At 45.5% G+C, this 19,086-nt stretch overlaps 1 long non-coding RNA gene across 1 annotated transcript in view; it reads left to right on the forward strand.

The window, feature by feature from the left end:
- LOC134911791 (uncharacterized) overlaps window positions 1-5,468 on the forward strand; it is a 32,257-nt gene extending 26,789 nt beyond the window's left edge. The window contains exon 3 of the long non-coding RNA XR_010176842.1: window positions 5,375-5,468. This is a non-coding gene — a long non-coding RNA (uncharacterized LOC134911791). The remainder of the gene's footprint in view (window positions 1-5,374) is intronic.
- The last annotated feature ends 13,618 nt before the right edge of the window (window positions 5,469-19,086 follow it).

Genomic DNA, 19,086 nt, shown 5'->3' on the forward strand with positions numbered 1-19,086 from the left:
CGGAGTGCCAAGATACGGGAATTTGCTCCTGGAGATAGAGTTCTTGTTTTGGTACCCACTGTGGAAAGCAAATTCCTAGCTAAATGGCAGGGTCCATTTGAGATTAGGGAAAAAGTGAATGAGGTTAATTACAAAGTATACCAGCCGGGAAAGAGAAAACCCGAACAGATCTACCATGTTAACTTAATCAAACCCTGGAAAGATAGGTTGTCTCTGTCAGCGGAGCCTTGCCCTTCGGTGTCTTCACCCCGGTTGCTTCCCGCAGTGAAGGTGTCAGAGACATTATCAGCTGATCAGAACAATCAGGTTAAAGAATTTCTCATCCAAAATAGGGAGGTATTTTCAGAGCTGCCTGGCCGAACGACCATAATAAAACATGACATTGTCACAGAACCAGGGGTCAGGGTTCATTTAAAGCCATATAGGATTCCTGAAGCTCAGCGAGAAGCTATTTCTAAGGAAGTTAAAACCATGTTAGAACTTGGAGTCATAGAGGAGTCTAACAGTGAGTGGTCCAGTCCCATAGTGCTCATCCCGAAGCCCGACGGTAGCATACGCTTCTGTAATGACTTTCGTAAGTTAAATGAGGTGTCCAAGTTTGACGCATACCCCATGCCCCGTGTGGATGAGCTTGTAGAAAGGCTGGGAACAGCCAGGTTTCTCACCACATTGGACCTGACCAAAGGTTACTGGCAAATACCATTATCTGATAGCGCCAAAGAAAAAACAGCCTTTTCGGTTCCGGAGGGGCTGTACCAGTATAAGATGTTACCCTTTGGGTTGCATGGGGCTCCAGCAACCTTTCAACGGGCGATGGATAAAATTTTGAGGCCCCATAGAAAATATGCAGCTGCCTATTTGGATGATGTGGTAATTCACAGTACAGACTGGGGGTCACATTTGGTTAAAGTACAAGCAGTACTGGACTCAATCAGAAAGGCAGGGTTAACTGCTAACCCAAAGAAGTGCTGCCTCGCAATGGAGGAGGTCAAATACTTGGGCTTCACCATAGGCAGAGGTCTGATTAGGCCCCAATTGAATAAAGTTGATGCTATTCAAAACTGGCCTCGTCCAGTGAATAAAAAACAGGTAAGGGCTTTTTTGGGAATTACTGGGTACTATAGACGGTTTATTCCTAATTTTGCGACCACAGCGGTGCCGTTGTCAGACCTTACCAAAGGGAAGCAGTCAAATGTGGCGAAATGGAACCCTGATGCAGAAAAGGCGTTCCAAGCGTTAAAAGTGGCTTTGTGTTCACAACCGGTGTTGATAACACCAGATTTTTCAAAAGAATTTGTGGTACAGACAGATGCCTCAGAGGTAGGGATAGGTGCTGTGCTGTCCCAAACCAGAGATGGGGACGAACACCCTATCATTTATTTGAGTAGGAAACTCAATGAGCATGAAAAAAGGTATGCCATTGTGGAAAAGGAGGCTTTGGCCATTAAGTGGGCACTAGATACCTTGAGATATTACCTCTTGGGTAGACAATTCAGACTAGTGACAGACCATGCCCCTTTAAAATGGATGTATGTAAATAGAGGCAAGAATGCTCGTGTAACTAGATGGTTTCTAGCGTTGCAGGACTTTAAGTTTACTGTCGAACATAGACCGGGAACACAATTGGCCAACGCAGATGCATTGTCTCGCATCTTCTGTTTGGGGGCTACAAGTGTTCCGGCCCCTAGGTCGAAACAGGGGAGGGGGATATGTGACAAGAACACTGGGATAGTGTTTGAGGGCAGGTATATTTGTCCCAGGTTCTTGTCTTACATGTTTTAGAAAATGTTAACTTCTAGGAAAAATGCTTTTTGTTTTGTCTGAACCTTTTCAGTTTGCTGTAAAAGCTGGGTAAAGGCTCTGAGAGAGAGATAAGGCGAGTTCTAGACATTGGGCCCAGTTCGGGTCTTTGGCCTCACAGAGGGCTAATCAGGGTTTCAGCTGTGTAAGAGTGATATAGTGCTTCTAACCTGATTAGTATGGGCAGACTGCCTGGGAAGGCTGCAGGATCTGTGTGTGAGAGACACGCTTTCTGATGCAAGTAAGCTATACAGTATGTACTGAAGAACTCTGTGTTTTGTTTAGTGACAGTTAGGAACATCTTATGTTTAGTTAGTGCCGGACAGGCAAGGTATTTTTATTTTGGGGTTTGTTTTATTTTCTGTTTCAATAAAACTGGCCGGGGTCAGTTGTACCAGAAACTGGACTTGTGTTGTTCCTCAGCTGCTGCGTGCTGCCATATTCCCCAGGAAAAGGCACCTTGCACCCCTACAGTGTTACAATATATATATATATACCATCCACAAACAGCCGGCACTCAGGTACTCAAATACAGCAAGCTCAGGTGCTCCATCCATAAGTAGTAATGCAATATCCAAGAAGACAGATGGCACTCAGAGACTTAAATTTTTAAATGCAAAAGGATGTATTGAGATCGACGTTTCGGGGTGCAACCCCCTTTCTCAGAATCACAGCATAAACATACATAACAGTGATACAGAAAACTTACCCACTAAATACCCCACCGCTGTGCGCTTGAGAAGCTCCCGCTGGCACCCGCATCCTCGTGCACGTCCGCCGTTCTCAGACACACTTCCGGTCCGTGCGTTCCACCCAATGGCGGAAGTCAGCCCTGCGTTTCACCCGTTTCCATGGTAACACTACTGTCTACGGGCAGCGCAGTGCTTCCATTGCCCATATGGTGGCGAATCAGAGTGGTTCCAGGCTTCTGACAGCATGCTCAGGGATCGCGTTAGTGACGGTGGAAGCTCCATGACCAAATCTACGTGATAAATTAAAAACAATTTAAAAATGAACGAAGTGTTTAAATATAAACTTGATCTATAAACATACACATCAACCTGACCTCTAAATAGCAGAGAGCATATAGGGTTCACAATATACCAGGGCTGTATTATAATAATTCTATCAATGGAAAGATCTTACTATAATGATAGCATAATACTACACAATGCCTGCAATTAATAGTAAGGAAATAGTAGTTAGATTAGAGAGTTCCAATTGATTTTCTCATTCAGACCATACGGTAGCACCGTGTTCATCCTGAAAATCCAGCTAGTTTCCAAATTCAACAATTTCCTGGATCTATCGCCACCTCTGATTGATTCCTTCACATGATCGATGATAAAGTATCTTAAGGATGATAAGCTGTGGCCATGTAGTTTAAAATGTCTCGCCACCGGTTGTTCAACTTCCTTGCCCGAAAGGGCCGCTTTAATGGCGGATCGATGAAGTGCCATCCGCTCGCGAAACTTCCTGATGGTCTGACCCACATAATATAAGCCACATGGGCATACTATAATATACACGACATGCGTAGTAGTACAGGTCAACACATGTCTGATACTGTATAATCGCTCATTGTGGGGATGTTTAAAAGTCTTAGTACTAATCATGAATTTACAAGTTTCGCATTGTACGCATTTGTAACAACCTGGTGCCTTCGAATACACATTAGGAATCTTAGGAGTGTTCATCCCTGTGATATCAGTGTGGACCAGAAAGTCTCGTAAATTACGTCCACGTCGAAAAAGCCGCCACCGGCCTAATGTCTCTCAGGGACGGCAAGTCCTTATCCGACTTGACAATGGACCACAAAGCTTGGGAAGCACGTCGAATAATAGGGCTAGCTGTGGTAAAGTCACTTGACAATGGTAGAATTTTTTTACTATCCTTAGCTTTAGGGCACAGTAATTGCTCACGTCGTAATTGTAGCACTTTGTGTTTAGATCGAAGCAACTCATTCCTATCATAACCCCTTTGTTGAAATTTATTAATCAGAGCATCCAGACACTGAGGCACCATGTTCGGGTTGCTGGTTATTCTTGCCACCCTCACCATCTGGGAGAATGGCAGTCCCTTTTTCAGGGTTGCTGGATGATAACTAGACGCTGCCAAAATGGTGTTTCTGTCAGTAGGCTTATAGTAAATTTCTGTAGACAGAACACCATCCTTAACTCGAACCATCACATCTAGAAACTGGGCGAATTCCTCACTGTATGTGTATGTAAATTTGATGGCGTTATTGAGTACATTGATAGAAGTCATCAGTTCCTCAAATCGACGTGCGCCTCCAGACCATAGTACAAACACGTCATCTATGTATCGTGTATATAATAATATATGTTGCGAAATATTCTCATCTGCAAAGAACAGCTTCTCTTCCTGTGCAAACATATATATATTCACGTATGACGGAGCGACTGAGGACCCCATGGTGCAGCCCTGTTCTTGGCGATAGAATTTCCCATCATATAGAAAGAAGTTTCGATGTAGAGTCAGGGATAATAATTGAAGAAACAGGTCTTGATCAAACACTGTAGATGATAAATATTCACTCAAGAATTGCTCCATCGCAATGAGCCCTGCGTCGTGAGGTATGGATGTATAAAGACTGCATACATCCAAACAGCATAGCAGTGTATTCGGCGTCAACTCCTTAAAACTAGATAATAGATTCAGGAAACTCGTAGTGTCCTTAAGGAATTATTTTTTCCGTGGGAGCAGTGGTTGGAGAATATGATCCAGAAGACGTGCTACCGGCTGATACAGTGAATCTCTCGTCGAGATGATGGGTCTTCCGGCGGCTGCACAGGATTCTTATGAAGTTTTGGTAAACCGGGATGTTATGGGTGCATATCTTGCACCACTTGTAAATATATGGATCCAGGACATTTCTTTGTCAACCAACAAACCGGACATAAATATAAAATAAAACATGTAGTGACATGCACTACATCACATATTGTGTACACTATCACATGCCCTTGTGGTCTCACTTACGTGGGACAAACTATACGCAATCTACGTGATCGTATGGCCCTACATAGATCGGCAGTTAAAGCAGCGCTAGAAGGCAAAAATATAGATCAACCAGTAGCGAGACACTACCGACTACATGGACATCGTCTGTCAGATCTTCGTTGCAAAATCATAGATCATATCCCAACCTTGACAAGAGGAGGTGACCGTCAAAAACTCTTGACCAAATGTGAATCTAAATGGATATTCCCGTTGGGAGCGTTGGCACCCAATGGATTAAATGAAAAATTCACCTGGAACACCTTCCTAACTTGAAATAGCTCACCATATTAATTAAAATTATGCTCCTATAATATAAACGTTGTAATTATGAATAGAAGTAGATTTTATTAAGTATATACTTCAATAACGTATTTTTTGCATTACATAGGTAGCTTACAATTTATTATGGTAGAGCATCTGTACCTTTAGTTTTTAATTGTAATTTTTAACTCACATTCACTTTATTTTTATCACCTATCATTAACATTCAAGCTTATTTATAAGCATTTGGAACATTGAAGCTTGATCTTTTTTTATTTTTACACTCCAGGTTCTCCCGGCGTAACGGGTCCTGAGGCTTGATCGGGTTGCCCAGCAACCATGACGTCACGGACGGAGCGACCTGCTGACGCACCCGGAAGCCGACGGCCCGGGACTCCGAGAGACACCGCACGCTGCACACACAGGTATTTAACACAGGTAAGCACATGTTAGCACTGTTTAGTCACTTGTATCACTATTTATGATGCACAGCCTGATGAAAAGACCGTAATGGTCTTGAAACGTTGCTGCTTTTGCACCATGTTGTAATTTTTCAATACAAATCTATTTAACAAGACCTTGGAGTGCCGCCTGTGTTTCCTTCCACAAAGCATCCTTTTGTCTACATGCCGATAGAGGAGGGCACCCAGGCATAAATAATACTATTCATCCAGAGTGCCGGATAACACACACACATATATATATATATATATATATATATATATATATATATATATATATATATATAATCAGACCCATACACCAATTGGCCTACAGTAATAATATAGCCAATTGGTGTATAGGTCTGATATATATATACTATATATATATATATATATATATATATATATATATATATCCAGTGGCGTGCGGTGAGGTCAGTGGCTGGTGAGGCACTACAGCCATAATGTCCGCCGAGTCCTGCCAACGAAACCTACCATCATGGAACCAATGCCCGCTACCGTCGCCATCCCTGATGCCCGCTACCCCCATTATTAATGGCCACTGCCCCCACCGATGGCTTACAAAATCACCCACCATCAACTGCCCAGGCCCCCCGCCACTAATTCGCATCTCAGTCTAATACTGTCGCTGTCAATGCCTGCAGCCAGCCTGCTCAGAAGACTTGTGATGAGCAGGCGGCTAATATATTGTACATTTTTATAAAATAAATATTCGTGTTTAGGACTGGGAAGGGAGTGGGTGGAGTACATGAATGCAAATTTGTTGTCCAGGGCTTCCATTAACTTAATAGCGCCGTGGATGCGACGCTATTAATTTAACGGAAGTCCAAGACAACAAAATAGCCAGCAGTGGGTGACAGGGAGATGGTGACGCCAGGTAGTTGACAGCAGTGGCTGAGAGGGAGAGGGTGACAGGGAGATGGTGACGACAGAGTGGGTGACAGCAGTCACTGACAGGGAGATGGTGACGACAGAGAGGGTGACAGCAGTCGCTGACAGGGAGAGGGTGACACCAGCGAGAAGGTGACAGGGAGAGTGTGATGCCAGGGAGACGGTGACAGCAGTGGATGACAAGGAGAGGGTGACACCAGCGAGAAAGTGACAGGGAGAGAGTGATGCCAGGGAGATGGTGACAGCAGCGGATGACAGGGAGTGACGCCAGGGACAGGGTGACAGGGAGTGACGCCAGGGAGAAGGTGACAGCAGCGGGTGACAGGGAGTGATGCCAGGGAAAGGGCAACAGCAGCGGGAGACAGGGAGTGATGCCAGGGAAAGGGTAACAGCAGTAGCAGTGCGTTAGAGTATGACAGAGAGAAATAAAGGGTAATGGGGATAGGCAGTGAATTACATTATAGTGCTATTTACTTACCTGGTCCTAGGCCTAGAACTGTAGTGTGGCGCTTAAGGGCCCCATACATTAGACCGATAATGCCCGCTTTCAGCCCAATTCGGGCATTCGGCCCGATATATTGGGTGAAATCGGGCATTTTTGGTGTGCTTTCCCCCCGATCCGATGCGCGTTCCCGTGTGCATTGGATCGGATCCCCCTAGATCTGACATATCACATATCATGTACATATAACTCATTATATGTCGGTTCCCGCAGTTAATTGATGGGAAAGTAAAAGATACATCGTATGCAAAAAAAACGGCATACGATATATCTAATACTATCTTACCAACGGGGAGGATGCCGGGAGGTTGGAGGAAATCTTATATGACATGACGGACTGTCATGTCGTATAAGTGTATAAGAAAAGAAACAGCATTGGCACACCCCCCTCCTCGTATTTAAAATAGGGCCAGTGCGTGCCAAAAAATATAGGGGCATGGCTTCATGGGGATAGCGGCGTGGCCACAAAATAATACCAATGCATATTAAGCTGTACAATAGTCTCCATTATTCAAATTACGCCACACAGTAGCGCCACTCACACACATTACACCAGGTAGAACCCCTGTCACACATTACGCCAGGTAAAGCTCACTTTTACACAGTACGGCAGGCATCGTCCCCTTTTTACACAGTACGACAGGTGTTGTCCCCTTTTTACACAGTACGGCAAGCGTTGTCCCCTTTTTACACAGTACGGCAGGCGTTGTCCCCTTTTTACACAGTATGGCAGGCGTTGTCCCCTTTTTACACAGTATGGCAGGCATTGTCCCCTTTTTACACAGTATGGCAGGCATTGTCCCCGTTTTACACATTAAGGCAGGCATTTTCCCCGTTTTACACATTACGGCAGGCATTGTCCCCGTTTTACACATTAAGGCAGGCATTGTCCCCGTTTTACACAATAAGGCAGGCATTGTCCCCGTTTTACACATTACGGCAGGCATTGTCCCCCTTTTACACAATAAGGCAGGCATTGTCCCCGTTTTACACAATAAGGCAGGCATTGTCCCCGTTTTACACATTACGGCAGGCATTGTCCCCGTTTTACACAATAAGGCAGGCATTGTCCCCGTTTTACACATTAAGGCAGGCATTGTCCCCGTTTTACACAATAAGGCAGGCATTGTCCCCGTTTTACACATTACGGCAGGCATTGTCCCCGTTTTAAACAATAAGGCAGGCATTGTCCCCGTTTTACACATTACGGCAGGCATTGTCCCCGTTTTACACAATAAGGCAGGCATTGTCCCCGTTTTACACATTACGGCAGGCATTGTCCCCGTTTTACACAATAAGGCAGGCATTGTCCCCGTTTTACACAATAAGGCAGGCATTGTCCCCGTTTTACACATTACGGCAGGCATTGTCCCCGTTTTACACAATAAGGCAGGCATTGTCCCCGTTTTACACAATAAGGCAGGCATTGCCCCCGTTTTACACATTAAGGCAGGCATTGCCCCAGAGAAGGGTGGAGGCACAGGAGCAGCAGAGCCCGCACTCACCTGATGCTCCCCCGGGCCGCGATGCTTGAAGTGGGTGTAGAGGGAGAAGGGAGCACCACCGCCCTGGAGTTCCACTGCTCCGTGCAGCGTGGATGGCCTCCAAGTTGCCCAGTGCGGGGAACTGCTGCCGGGTGCTCCGAATTGCTGTGGCCAGCCGTAAAGCGGTCATTCCGTAGGCTCCTGGTAACAGAAAAATACTTTAAGTTCTGACGGCACCGGGCACTATACAGGGGGACGAGCTGGGGGACGGGCGGGCAGGGATGGCGGGGGAAGGTTCCTTCGTGCCCCCCTCCCAAATCAAACACTGGCCAATCGATTCCGACTAAAGTGACAGGGGCGTGCTTTCATATGAGCTGAAAGCACGCCCCTGTCAAAGCGGCACTTCTACTAGGTGCCGCTTACAGGGATTTTTTCAATGGGTGTTTGCTGTACATCGCCTGGCCCCGCCCCCCGCTTCCAGCCCTGTCACGCTGACATCGGGAGGCACCAAGAAAGGTGCCTCCAAAACACTTTAAAACTGTTTTTTTATAAAGATAATTATGATTAAAATAATATTAAGGTTAAAGCAGATACTTATGACACAGAATATGTGTCATAAGTATCTTCTTTCTATTATTTTAATCATTATGACAGGGGAGGCACTGCCTCCCCTGCCTCCCCTGACTGCACGTCCCTGTATATATCAGACCTATACAGCAATTGGCCTACAGGAATAATATAGCCAGATATATCTGCACTTGATGATTCAGTCACTGGCCTCGGCACTCCCATAAAACAATATCAATATATCTCAGTTTTGTGAAATGGTCCCCGTCTCCTCCCCCAAATACATAGTATCTGAGGTTGAAAAAAGACAATTGTCCATCGAGTTCAACCTATTTGTGGTCTCCTATGCATGATGATTTGACTAAAATTTCTGACTGATGCTGCTGTCAGCCGTTGCATTTTATCCCTATTTATAGTAACTATAATGCATGACTATGCACCATACCCCTGGATATCCGTATCCATTAGGAATTTATCTAACCCATTCTTAAAGGTGTTGACAGATTCCGCCATTACAGCTCCCTCAGGCAGGGAATTCCAAACATGTATTGTCCTTACCGTGAAAAAGCCTTTACGCTGTATTGTGCGGAATCTCCTCTCCTCTAACCTGAGCGAGTGTCCACGAGTCCTCTGTGTTGATCTAACCAAAAACAGGTCCCGCGCAAGCTCTGTGTATTGTCCCCTAATATATTTGTAGATGTTGATCATATCCCCTCTTAGTCTCCGCTTTTCCAATGTAAACATGCCTAGTCTTTCAAGCCTTTCCTTGTATTCCATCGTCTCCATGCCCTTAATTAGTTTGGTCGCCCTCCTCTGAACCTTTTCTAGCTCCAGGATATCCTTTTTGTAGTACGGTGCCCAGAATTGTACACAGTATTCAAGGTGTGGCCTCACTAGTGATTTATATAACGGGAGTATAATACTCTCGTCCCTAGCATCAATACCCCGTTTTATGCATGCTAATATCTTATTAGCCTTCTTTGCTGCAGTCCTACTTTGGGTACTACTGCTTAGTTTGCTATCTATGAGGACACCTAAGTCCTTTTCCAGTACAGAATCCCCTAATTTTACCCCATTTAGTAGGTAGGTGTCATTTTTTTTTCTTGTTACCACAGTGCATTACCTTACACTTGTCTGTGTTGAAGCGCATTCTCCATTTGGCTGCCCATGCTTCTAATTTAACTAAGTCGTTCTGAAGAGACTCGGCATCCTCCTCTGTATTTATAGCCTTACACAATTTGGTATCATCTGCAAAAATTGACACCATACTCTCTAGACCTTCTGTTAGGTCGTTAATGAAAATATTGAACAATAGCGGTCCTAATACTGAGCCTTGCGGCACACCACTTAGCACTTCAGTCAATGTTGAAAAAGATCCATTAACCACAACGCGCTGCTCCCTATTATCTAACCAGTTTTTGACCCAAGTGCATATTGTGCTTCCTAGTCCTGATTCTTGTAGCTTGTAGATAAGTCTCATGTGTGGTACAGTATCGAACGCTTTGGCAAAGTCTAAAAAGATTACATCCACGTCTTTACCCTGATCTAGGCTTGCGCTTACTGTTTCATAAAAGCCAAGTAAGTTGGTTTGACAGGATCTGTCCTTCATAAACCCATGTTGATTCCTTTTAATGACCTTATTGACTTCAAGGAACTTCTGAATACTATCTCTTAGAATACCTTCCAATACTTTCCCCACTATAGATGTAAGACTAACTGGTCTATAATTACCTGGTCAGCTTTACTTCCCTTTTTGAATATAGGCACTACTTCCGCTATATGCCAGTCTTTGGGAACCATACCTGATATAACTGAATCCTTAAAGATCAAAGATAGCGGTTTTGCCAGTTCAGAGTGAAGCTCCATTAGAACCCTTGGGTGAATACCATCGGGCCCTGGTGATTTATTTATCTTTAAATGTTTTAATCGGTCACAGACTACTTTCTCGCTTAAATAAGTACCTATCAGTGGGATATTCTCATTATTGAGATTGTGTGTCAGTCCCTGAATTGGGTCCTCTCTAGTGAATACTGTTGAAAAAAACTAATTTAGTGTGTCCGCTATGTCATTATCATTTTTGCTTAAGACTCCCAACTTGTCTTTTAAAGGGCCTATACTCTCCTTCTTTAATCTCTTGCTATTAATGTATTTAAAGAATTTTTTGGGATTCGCTTTGCTTTCCTTTGCTACTAGTTTTTCAGTATCTACTTTAGCCGCTCTTATTTCCTTTTTGCAAATTTTGTTACATTCCTTATAGTGCTGAAATGACTCTGCTTCCCCGTCAGATTTGTATTTTTTAAATGCTCGCCTTTTCTTGCCCATAAGTTCCTTTATCTTTTTGTTAAGCCACATCGGTTTATGATTTTTATTCCTTTTTTTACTGCTCATAGGAATAAATTTGAGTGTATTTTTAGCTAGCAGGAATTTTAGTACCTCCCATTTCTCCGTAGTATTTTTTCCTAAAAACAAACCTTCCCATTCAATATCCCTGAAAAATACTCTCATCTTTTCAAAATTTGCTTTGCTAAAGTTTAGAGTCCTAGTTGAGCCAGTATAGGGCTGTTTATGGAAACTGATATTGAATGTGACCATATTGTGGTCGCTGTTTCCTATGGGTTCCCCTACTATAATACCTGATACCAAATCCCCATTGTTTGTTAATACCAGGTCTAAGATTGCATTGTACCTAGTTGGTTCCTCAATTAGTTAAACTAAGTAGTTATCATTAAGTGTGTTTAAAAACATATTGCCCCTAGCAGTATCACATGAATCGTTTTTCCAGTTTATCTTTGGATAGTTAAAATCTCCCATCACTATGTCTCCTTCTCCTGCTGCTCTTTCAATTTGCTTTAGTAACAATTCCTCATCAGATGCGTTGATACCAGGCGGCCTATAGCATACACCCAATACTAACTTTTTTATTCCTTTTTCCCCGCATGCAATTTCTACCCATAATGTCTCGACAGTGTCTACAGTCCCCTCCTGAATATCTTCCCATATATCAGGTTTTAAAAACGGCTTTACGTAAAGACACACCCCTCCACCCTTTTTATTTAGTCTGTCTCTCCTAAACAGTGTATAGCCCTCTAGATTGACTGTCCAATCATGAGATTCGTCCCACCAAGTTTCAGTAATGCCTATAATATCATACTGTTTGCTTGCTGCAAGTATTTCTAGTTCACCCTTTTTACCAGTAATGCTTCTGGCGTTTACATACATACAACTAAGATAAGTATTTTCCCTTGCGTTAGGGACATCTTTCACCTTATGTAGCAATGATGACCTGTAATCGTCATTGGTTAGTGCTTTGGTAAAATCTCTTTTAGTACCCATGTTAGTAACCTTACCGCCTGCTCTTACCCTCCCCCCAACTTCTCCCCCATTTCGTTTACTACCGCCATCCCCACTTTTCTCATTGCATGACCCGTAGTTTCTAGCTAAACCCTCCCCCCAGGCTCCTAGTTTAAAATCTCCTCCAACCTTCTAACCATCCTTCCCCCCAGCACCGCTGCCCCCTCCTCAGTCAGGTGCAATCCATCACAACAAAAGAGATGGCGCCTGACTGAGAAGCCGCCCAGTGTTCCAGGAACACAAACCCCTCTTTCCTGCACCAATCCCTAAGCCACACATTTACCTTCCTAATCTCCCTCTGCCTCCCTGGACTAGCGCGTGGCACGGGTAATAATTCCGAGAATATTACCTTAGATGTCCTTGCCTTCAGTTTCTTTCCTAAGTCCCTATAGTCTTTCTTTAGGACATCCCACCTTCCGCTAACTTTGTCATTGGTGCCAACGTGCACCAAGACCGCCGGGTCTTTCCCAGCCCCTCCCAACAATCTATCTACCCGGAACGCGATGTGCCGTACCCGAGTACCCGGGAGACAACAGACTGTACGGCAATCACGGTCCCGGTAGCAGATTGCCCTATCTGCCTTCCTGATGATAGAATTCCCTACCACCACCATCTGACTAGGTACCTCACTATCTTTTATCCCAACCGCGCCAGAGGGACCGTTCCTCTGGATGCTAGAGGGAGCAGTCTCCTCCGGCACCGTCATTTCTTCACTATCATCCTCCAATTCCTCGTCCAACCGGGCAAATTTGTTCGGGTTTGATAGTTCGGAGATGTCGAGCCTCCCCCTCTTTTTCTTCCTTCTAACTGTGACCCAACTGGCTACCTGATCATCATCCTCTTCTACCAGTGACCCCTGCAGCAACTCCTCCACCGTTCTGTCTAAACTACGCTCGAGATTGTGAATCTCCCTCAGTCGCGTAACGGTTTGCTCTAGATCAGTTACCTGGGCTTCCAGGGCAACCGTTCGCACACACCTCGTGCAGATGTAATCACACTGGGCCGGTAGCTCCAGGTGTGCATACATCTTGCACGACATGCACTGTCAATCAGGCTGCGGCGTCCAGGGCACTGCGACCAGGGTTGCAGTGACATCACTGCAAACCCAGTGCTTGCACAGTGACAAAAACATTTGGTGTGTGGCATGTTCCCTACCTAGCTGCCACCAGAACCATCTTTCATGTGCAGAATATAGCAAGGACTCTGACACAGTGCCAGGAGTATTTGCTATCTCCTGTACCAGGGAAATCTTTTAGAAGACATCTCCAGAAAGTGCTGGGAGGCCAGTAAGTTCTTACTGAGGGCAGAAAATGTCCCATGACGCCTAATTCAGATTTGATCGCTGGGCAGCGTTTTTTGCTGTCTTGCGATCAGATAGTAGTCGCCTACAGGGGGAGTGTATTTTCGCTGTGCAAGTGTGCATTCCTATGTGTTAGCAGAGCTGCTAAAAAATCAGTTTGTGCAGTCTGCGCAGCCCAGGACTTACTCTTCCAGTGCGATTGAATCCTGCTGATTGGGCTGGAGCTGATGTCAGACACCCTCCCTCAAAACGCTAGGACAAGCCTTCCTTTTTTTCGGACACTCCCTGTAAATGGTCAGTTGCTACCCACAAATGGCCTCTTCCTGTCAATCACCTTGCATACGCCCGTGCGAATGGATCCTTCACACCATCCCGTCGCTGACCGGCGATGCCCATTGTAGCTGTTGGCAGAGTGTTCTGGGCTATCTGGTGCAGTGATGTCAGTCCACACACTTAGGGGGAGATTCAAATGTTTGAAAAGTCAGTTGGGAGTCTGTTTTTTCCTATCTAATAGACAGGAAAAAACAGACACCCAACAGACTTTTCAAACATTTGAATCTCCCCCTCAGTGACTAAAACAGTAATGCAAGTTTATTTAGTGAACACAGGTGACTCAGATGTAACACTGATATCTGTAATCAGGAGCCCATATATCAAACAAGGTAACAGCATGAGGTAGTGGTACTTATTAGGAGATGTCTGTGGTGGTGAAGCATGGAGGACTGCACAGCCGTAAAGACTGACTCCCACTGTAGAGAAGATAATTCATGCATTTGAAACACTGTGAGTCTCTGCAGCTGAGATCTGCTCCCAATCTCAGGTCTGCACATTTGTACACCAGGACTCTGTCTCTCTGTTTGTGTCACACTTTCCTCACTCTCTATCTGAGATGGAAGAATAGGAAACTACATCATATGACTAGAGATGAGCGGGTTCGGTTCGTCGAGATCCGAACCCCCCCGAACTTCACCTATTTTACACGGGTCCGAGGCAGCCTCAGATCTTCCCGCCTTGCTCGGTTAACCCGAACACGGCCGAACGTCATCATCCCGCTGTCGGATTCTCGCGAGATTCGTATTCTATATAAAGAGCTGCGCGTCGCCGCCATTTTCACTCGTGCATTGGAGATTGAACGGAGAGGACGTGGCTGCGTTCTCTCCCTGAAAAGCTCCGTATCTGTGCTCAGTGTGCTGCAAATATCTGTGCTCTGTGTGCTGCAAATATCTGTGCTCAGTGTGCTGAAAATATCTACATTCCCTGCCTGAAAACGCTCCATATCTGTGCTCAGTGTGCTGCAAATATCTGTACTCAGTGTGCTGCATTGTGGGGACCACCAGTATATAATTATAGTAGTACAGTACAGCAGGCCATTGCTCTATCTTGCAGCTCTGTATCAAGTATACACTCCATATCTGTGCTGCATTATTGTGAGCAGTATATAGTAGGACAGTGCAGCATTTTGGTGACCAGCAGTATACATATAGTACAGTGCAGTAGGCCATTGCTATATCTTGCAGCTCTGTCAAGTATACTATCCATATCTGTGCTGCATTATTGTGAGCAGTATATAGTAGGACAGTGCAGCATTTTGGTGACCAGCAGTATACATATAGTACAGTACAGTAGGCCATTGCTGTATCTTGCAGCTGTGTCAAGTATGCTATCCATATCTGTGCTGCATTATTGTGAGCAGTATATAGTAGGACAGTGCAGCATTTTGGTGACCAGCAGTGTTCATGTTTGTGATTTTTATTAAATTTGTGTACCCCCCTGCTTCCACTTGAGGAGAGTGAGTTTCTTTGGGAAGCCAACATTACCACTTTATGAACACAGTCCAGGAAACAGAACTGAAAGATACCTTCATGGGATTATCATCACACCGAGCACTGTGAGTTGGGGTACGCTTGAGTGGACCCATATTTCACTCCTTTCCATATTAAAGATACCTTGATGTGTTTAACACCCACCTTGCGAGTGTAAGTTCTTGGGTACGCTTCATTTATATATATTTCCATCCTAAAACATCACGCCGGGCGTATTTCAAGTGGGCGAGGCCACATCATTAGGCAAAGAAACCTTGATGGGCTTATAGCTTCTTAATCAAAGTGTGAGTGGGGTACGCTCCTAAGCCACCTCTTTATCATATAAAAAATACACTAAGAACTGTGGATACATAAAAGGAATCTACTACACATTGGTCTTTATTTTTATTCCCTTACATGTTACTATACTCTGGAGAAATTCCATCAGAACATTCGCTTTGAGGACTCCATCACAGGAACCTTCATTAAGGGACGTTATGGTGATTTTTATTTGTCTATAATTTTGTGTTAAAGCGCTGTGGTTATAAACACAGATCTCTGGGGGGCGTGGCTTGGACAGGCATGGAGTAGCAGTGGGAAGATTCAGCTCTCCATAGAAATCCTGTTTAATTATCCGTTTCTCCCCTAACCCGTGGCTACTGTGACCTGCCAGCTGACACAAGTAGCTGTACTGCACCTGCACATACCCGCACTGGTCCGGTGCGAGACGCGGCTCCCTGCATCTGACACCTCCGACGTGCCGCCCCGGCTCCCTGCCTCTCTGTCCGGGAAGACGCGTGACGGCGCTCACAACAGCGGCGGACTTGCTGTGATCCTCCGGCTGGGGGACCGGGACGGGGGAGGCTCTGACCGGCGGGCATATCGTGGCAGCACTTGCCTGAAGCCCTGCGGAGGTGCTGCGGACGGGTGAGTGCGGGCAGGAAAGCCCGCGAAAACCGCCATCTTGCAGGCTTCCCCCTGCACCTGATATCCTCTCTGTCCTGTGGTGCCGTACGGCGGAGTGAGCTGCGGCTGGGGCTGCCCCTCTTTCTCCCTCCTGGGCTTAATGGATATGTACAGAGAAGTTCCCTGAACTTGGTTCCTCCCCATATATATTCAGAAACATATATAGCTGCAGGGGAGGGGTGAAGGAGGAGAAAGGGAGAATACTCTCTGTGAATGATTCCTGCATCTCTGCAATAGCCACACATGTGCCCATAAACTAGCTACCGTGCAGAAATACTCCCTGTACACAGAATACTCTGCAGTGTGCCCATAAGCCCACTCTGCTCTGCTATATTATTGTTTATCATATCTGCCCGACCCAGGTGGCCCCCTGTGCTGTCCCCATACTGATTGGAGACTTTTTTGCTGTAATATTCTCGGTGTCCTGACTCCGCGCCCAGTGCTGCAATGGTGAAAGGAGGTCAAAACGCGGCTAACGCCGCTGCGAAACTGGAGAAATATGCTAGGTCGCAGCAGCCGTCTCATTCGGCAAAGCAGGGTGACACTGACCCATCCTCGCCTGCGACAGAGGTTGGTGCCTCTGATCCCGCTGAGCAAGTTCACTCTACCCAGCAAATACTACAGGCCATTTCTGCGTCTGAACACAGGGTCACAGACAAAATTGGGCAGGTACAGGCGGACGTCTCTCTGCTTAGACAAGATCTACAGAAAATCCGGGAAAGAGTGGGTGAAACTGAACATCGGATATCGACTCTGGAAGATAATACGTCACCCCTACAGACGAAAGTGACCGACTTGTCTGCCCAAATGGTGTCTATGCAGGCTAAAATTTCCGATATAGAGGGGAGACTGCGGCGCAACAACATTCGGTTTGTTGGACTCCCCGAAAAAGCGGAGGGCACCTCCCAAGAATTATTTCTAGAAACCTGGCTTATTAGTTTATTGGGCAGAGAAGCATTTACCTCTCAATTTGCAGTGGAAAGAGCACACAGACTCCCGCCTAGAATGCCGCCACCCGGAGCTCCGTCTAGAACATTCATTGCCCGTTTCCTACATTTTAAGGACCGTGACGCTATACTCCGTCTGGCCCGGACGCAGGGCCCTCTCCGACTGGATGGACATAATATATCCGTTTTCCCTGATTTTGCCCTGGAGGTGCAAAAGAGTAGATCACAGTTTCTGCAAATCAAACGTCAACTCCGTGACCGTAACATACAGTACTCTATGCTGTTTCCGGCCAGGCTGCGTGTGGTGTTTGATAACACCACTCATTTTTTTTCAACTCCTCAAGATGCTGCTGCATGGCTGGAACGACAGCCTCACCCTCCTCGATGATGTGTTACTGCACAATTGTTGATTTATTGCTCTCCTAATGCTAAGCCTAATTGTCTCATATTCTTATTTTGCTAGTCACACTGTGAGTGCATAAGCAATGCTTTGATGGGGTAATATCGGGCAACCTAATATCAATGAGGGTTCTTGTGTTTTCCCCCCTTTTGTTTGATTATTACGGTTGAAGTACGCTGCTAGATATGTTTTTTCAGGGTTAGGGCACTACTTCTATCGGTATTCTATGGAGAGCCTATGCCGAAGATAGTGTAGGGGCTCTTCTTTGGGCTCTTGGTTAGGCCCCTATCCCTTAGTTTAGTTAATTTGGTGGGAGTTATGGGATCCAGGTATACCTTAAGTTTCCAAGGTGATACAGGGTGGGAGTGGGGGGGGGGGTTAGTTTGTATTTTTTCATGCCATCAATTTTTGTTTATGTGTGTGCTCTGTTGTGTTGCGATGTTTACGAAAGATATTGCTTTGATTTCCTCTGTTTCCAGGGTCATGGGGGGACTGGGTGTCCCTATTCACAGCCTACAATGCTCTGCGACCCGGAACGGCCAGGCTCTGATATTTGTCTCTCTTTTATATCCTGCTACCCTTTTCTTGCCTACTTTATATGTCTGCTGTATCTAGGGAGCTTCGTCTGCTCAGCTGGAACGTCAGGGGTTTGAACGAAAAAATTAAGAGATCGTTGATCTTGACTCAGGTTAAAAAATACCAGGCAGACATAATTTGTCTCTCCGAAACCCATTTGGTTGGAAGTAGGGTGTTGGCACTCAAGAAACCCTGGATTAGTCATGTTTACCACTCCACTTTCTCAGGTAGCGCTAGGGGTGTCTCTGTATTAATTAGAAAATCTATACAATTTCACCTAGACTTCTGTGAAACAGATCAATATGGCAGATACGTCTTTCTGCGCGCACATATTAATCGTAGATTATTCCACATATTAGCTGTCTATGTCCCCCCGCCATATAACAATGAGGTTCTGCGGCATGCTGCCCGATTTCTAGCCCAATCCCCTGCTGCCCCAGTGATATGCTTGGGGGATTTTAACAATGTGATGGATCACGCCCTGGACAGATGGAGAGAGTCGGTTGCTTCTCCCTCCCCTTCTGAATCCCCTACTCCATTTGCACGACTGGTGGGGGAATTGGGGTTGGTGGATGTATGGAGGAGTCGCAATCCCACGGCTAACCAGTTCTCCTGCCACTCCGCTACCTATCATGCCTTCTCTCGCATTGATTTGATCTTGATCTCTCCTGACCTGTCCCCTGATGTGTTGGCGGTGGACTATCTTCCTAGGGGTATATCGGATCACTCTCCTGTATCACTTACAGTTAGT

This window comes from Pseudophryne corroboree, chromosome 4 (assembly GCF_028390025.1).
Source record: "Pseudophryne corroboree isolate aPseCor3 chromosome 4, aPseCor3.hap2, whole genome shotgun sequence".
NCBI lineage: Eukaryota > Metazoa > Chordata > Amphibia > Anura > Myobatrachidae > Pseudophryne > Pseudophryne corroboree.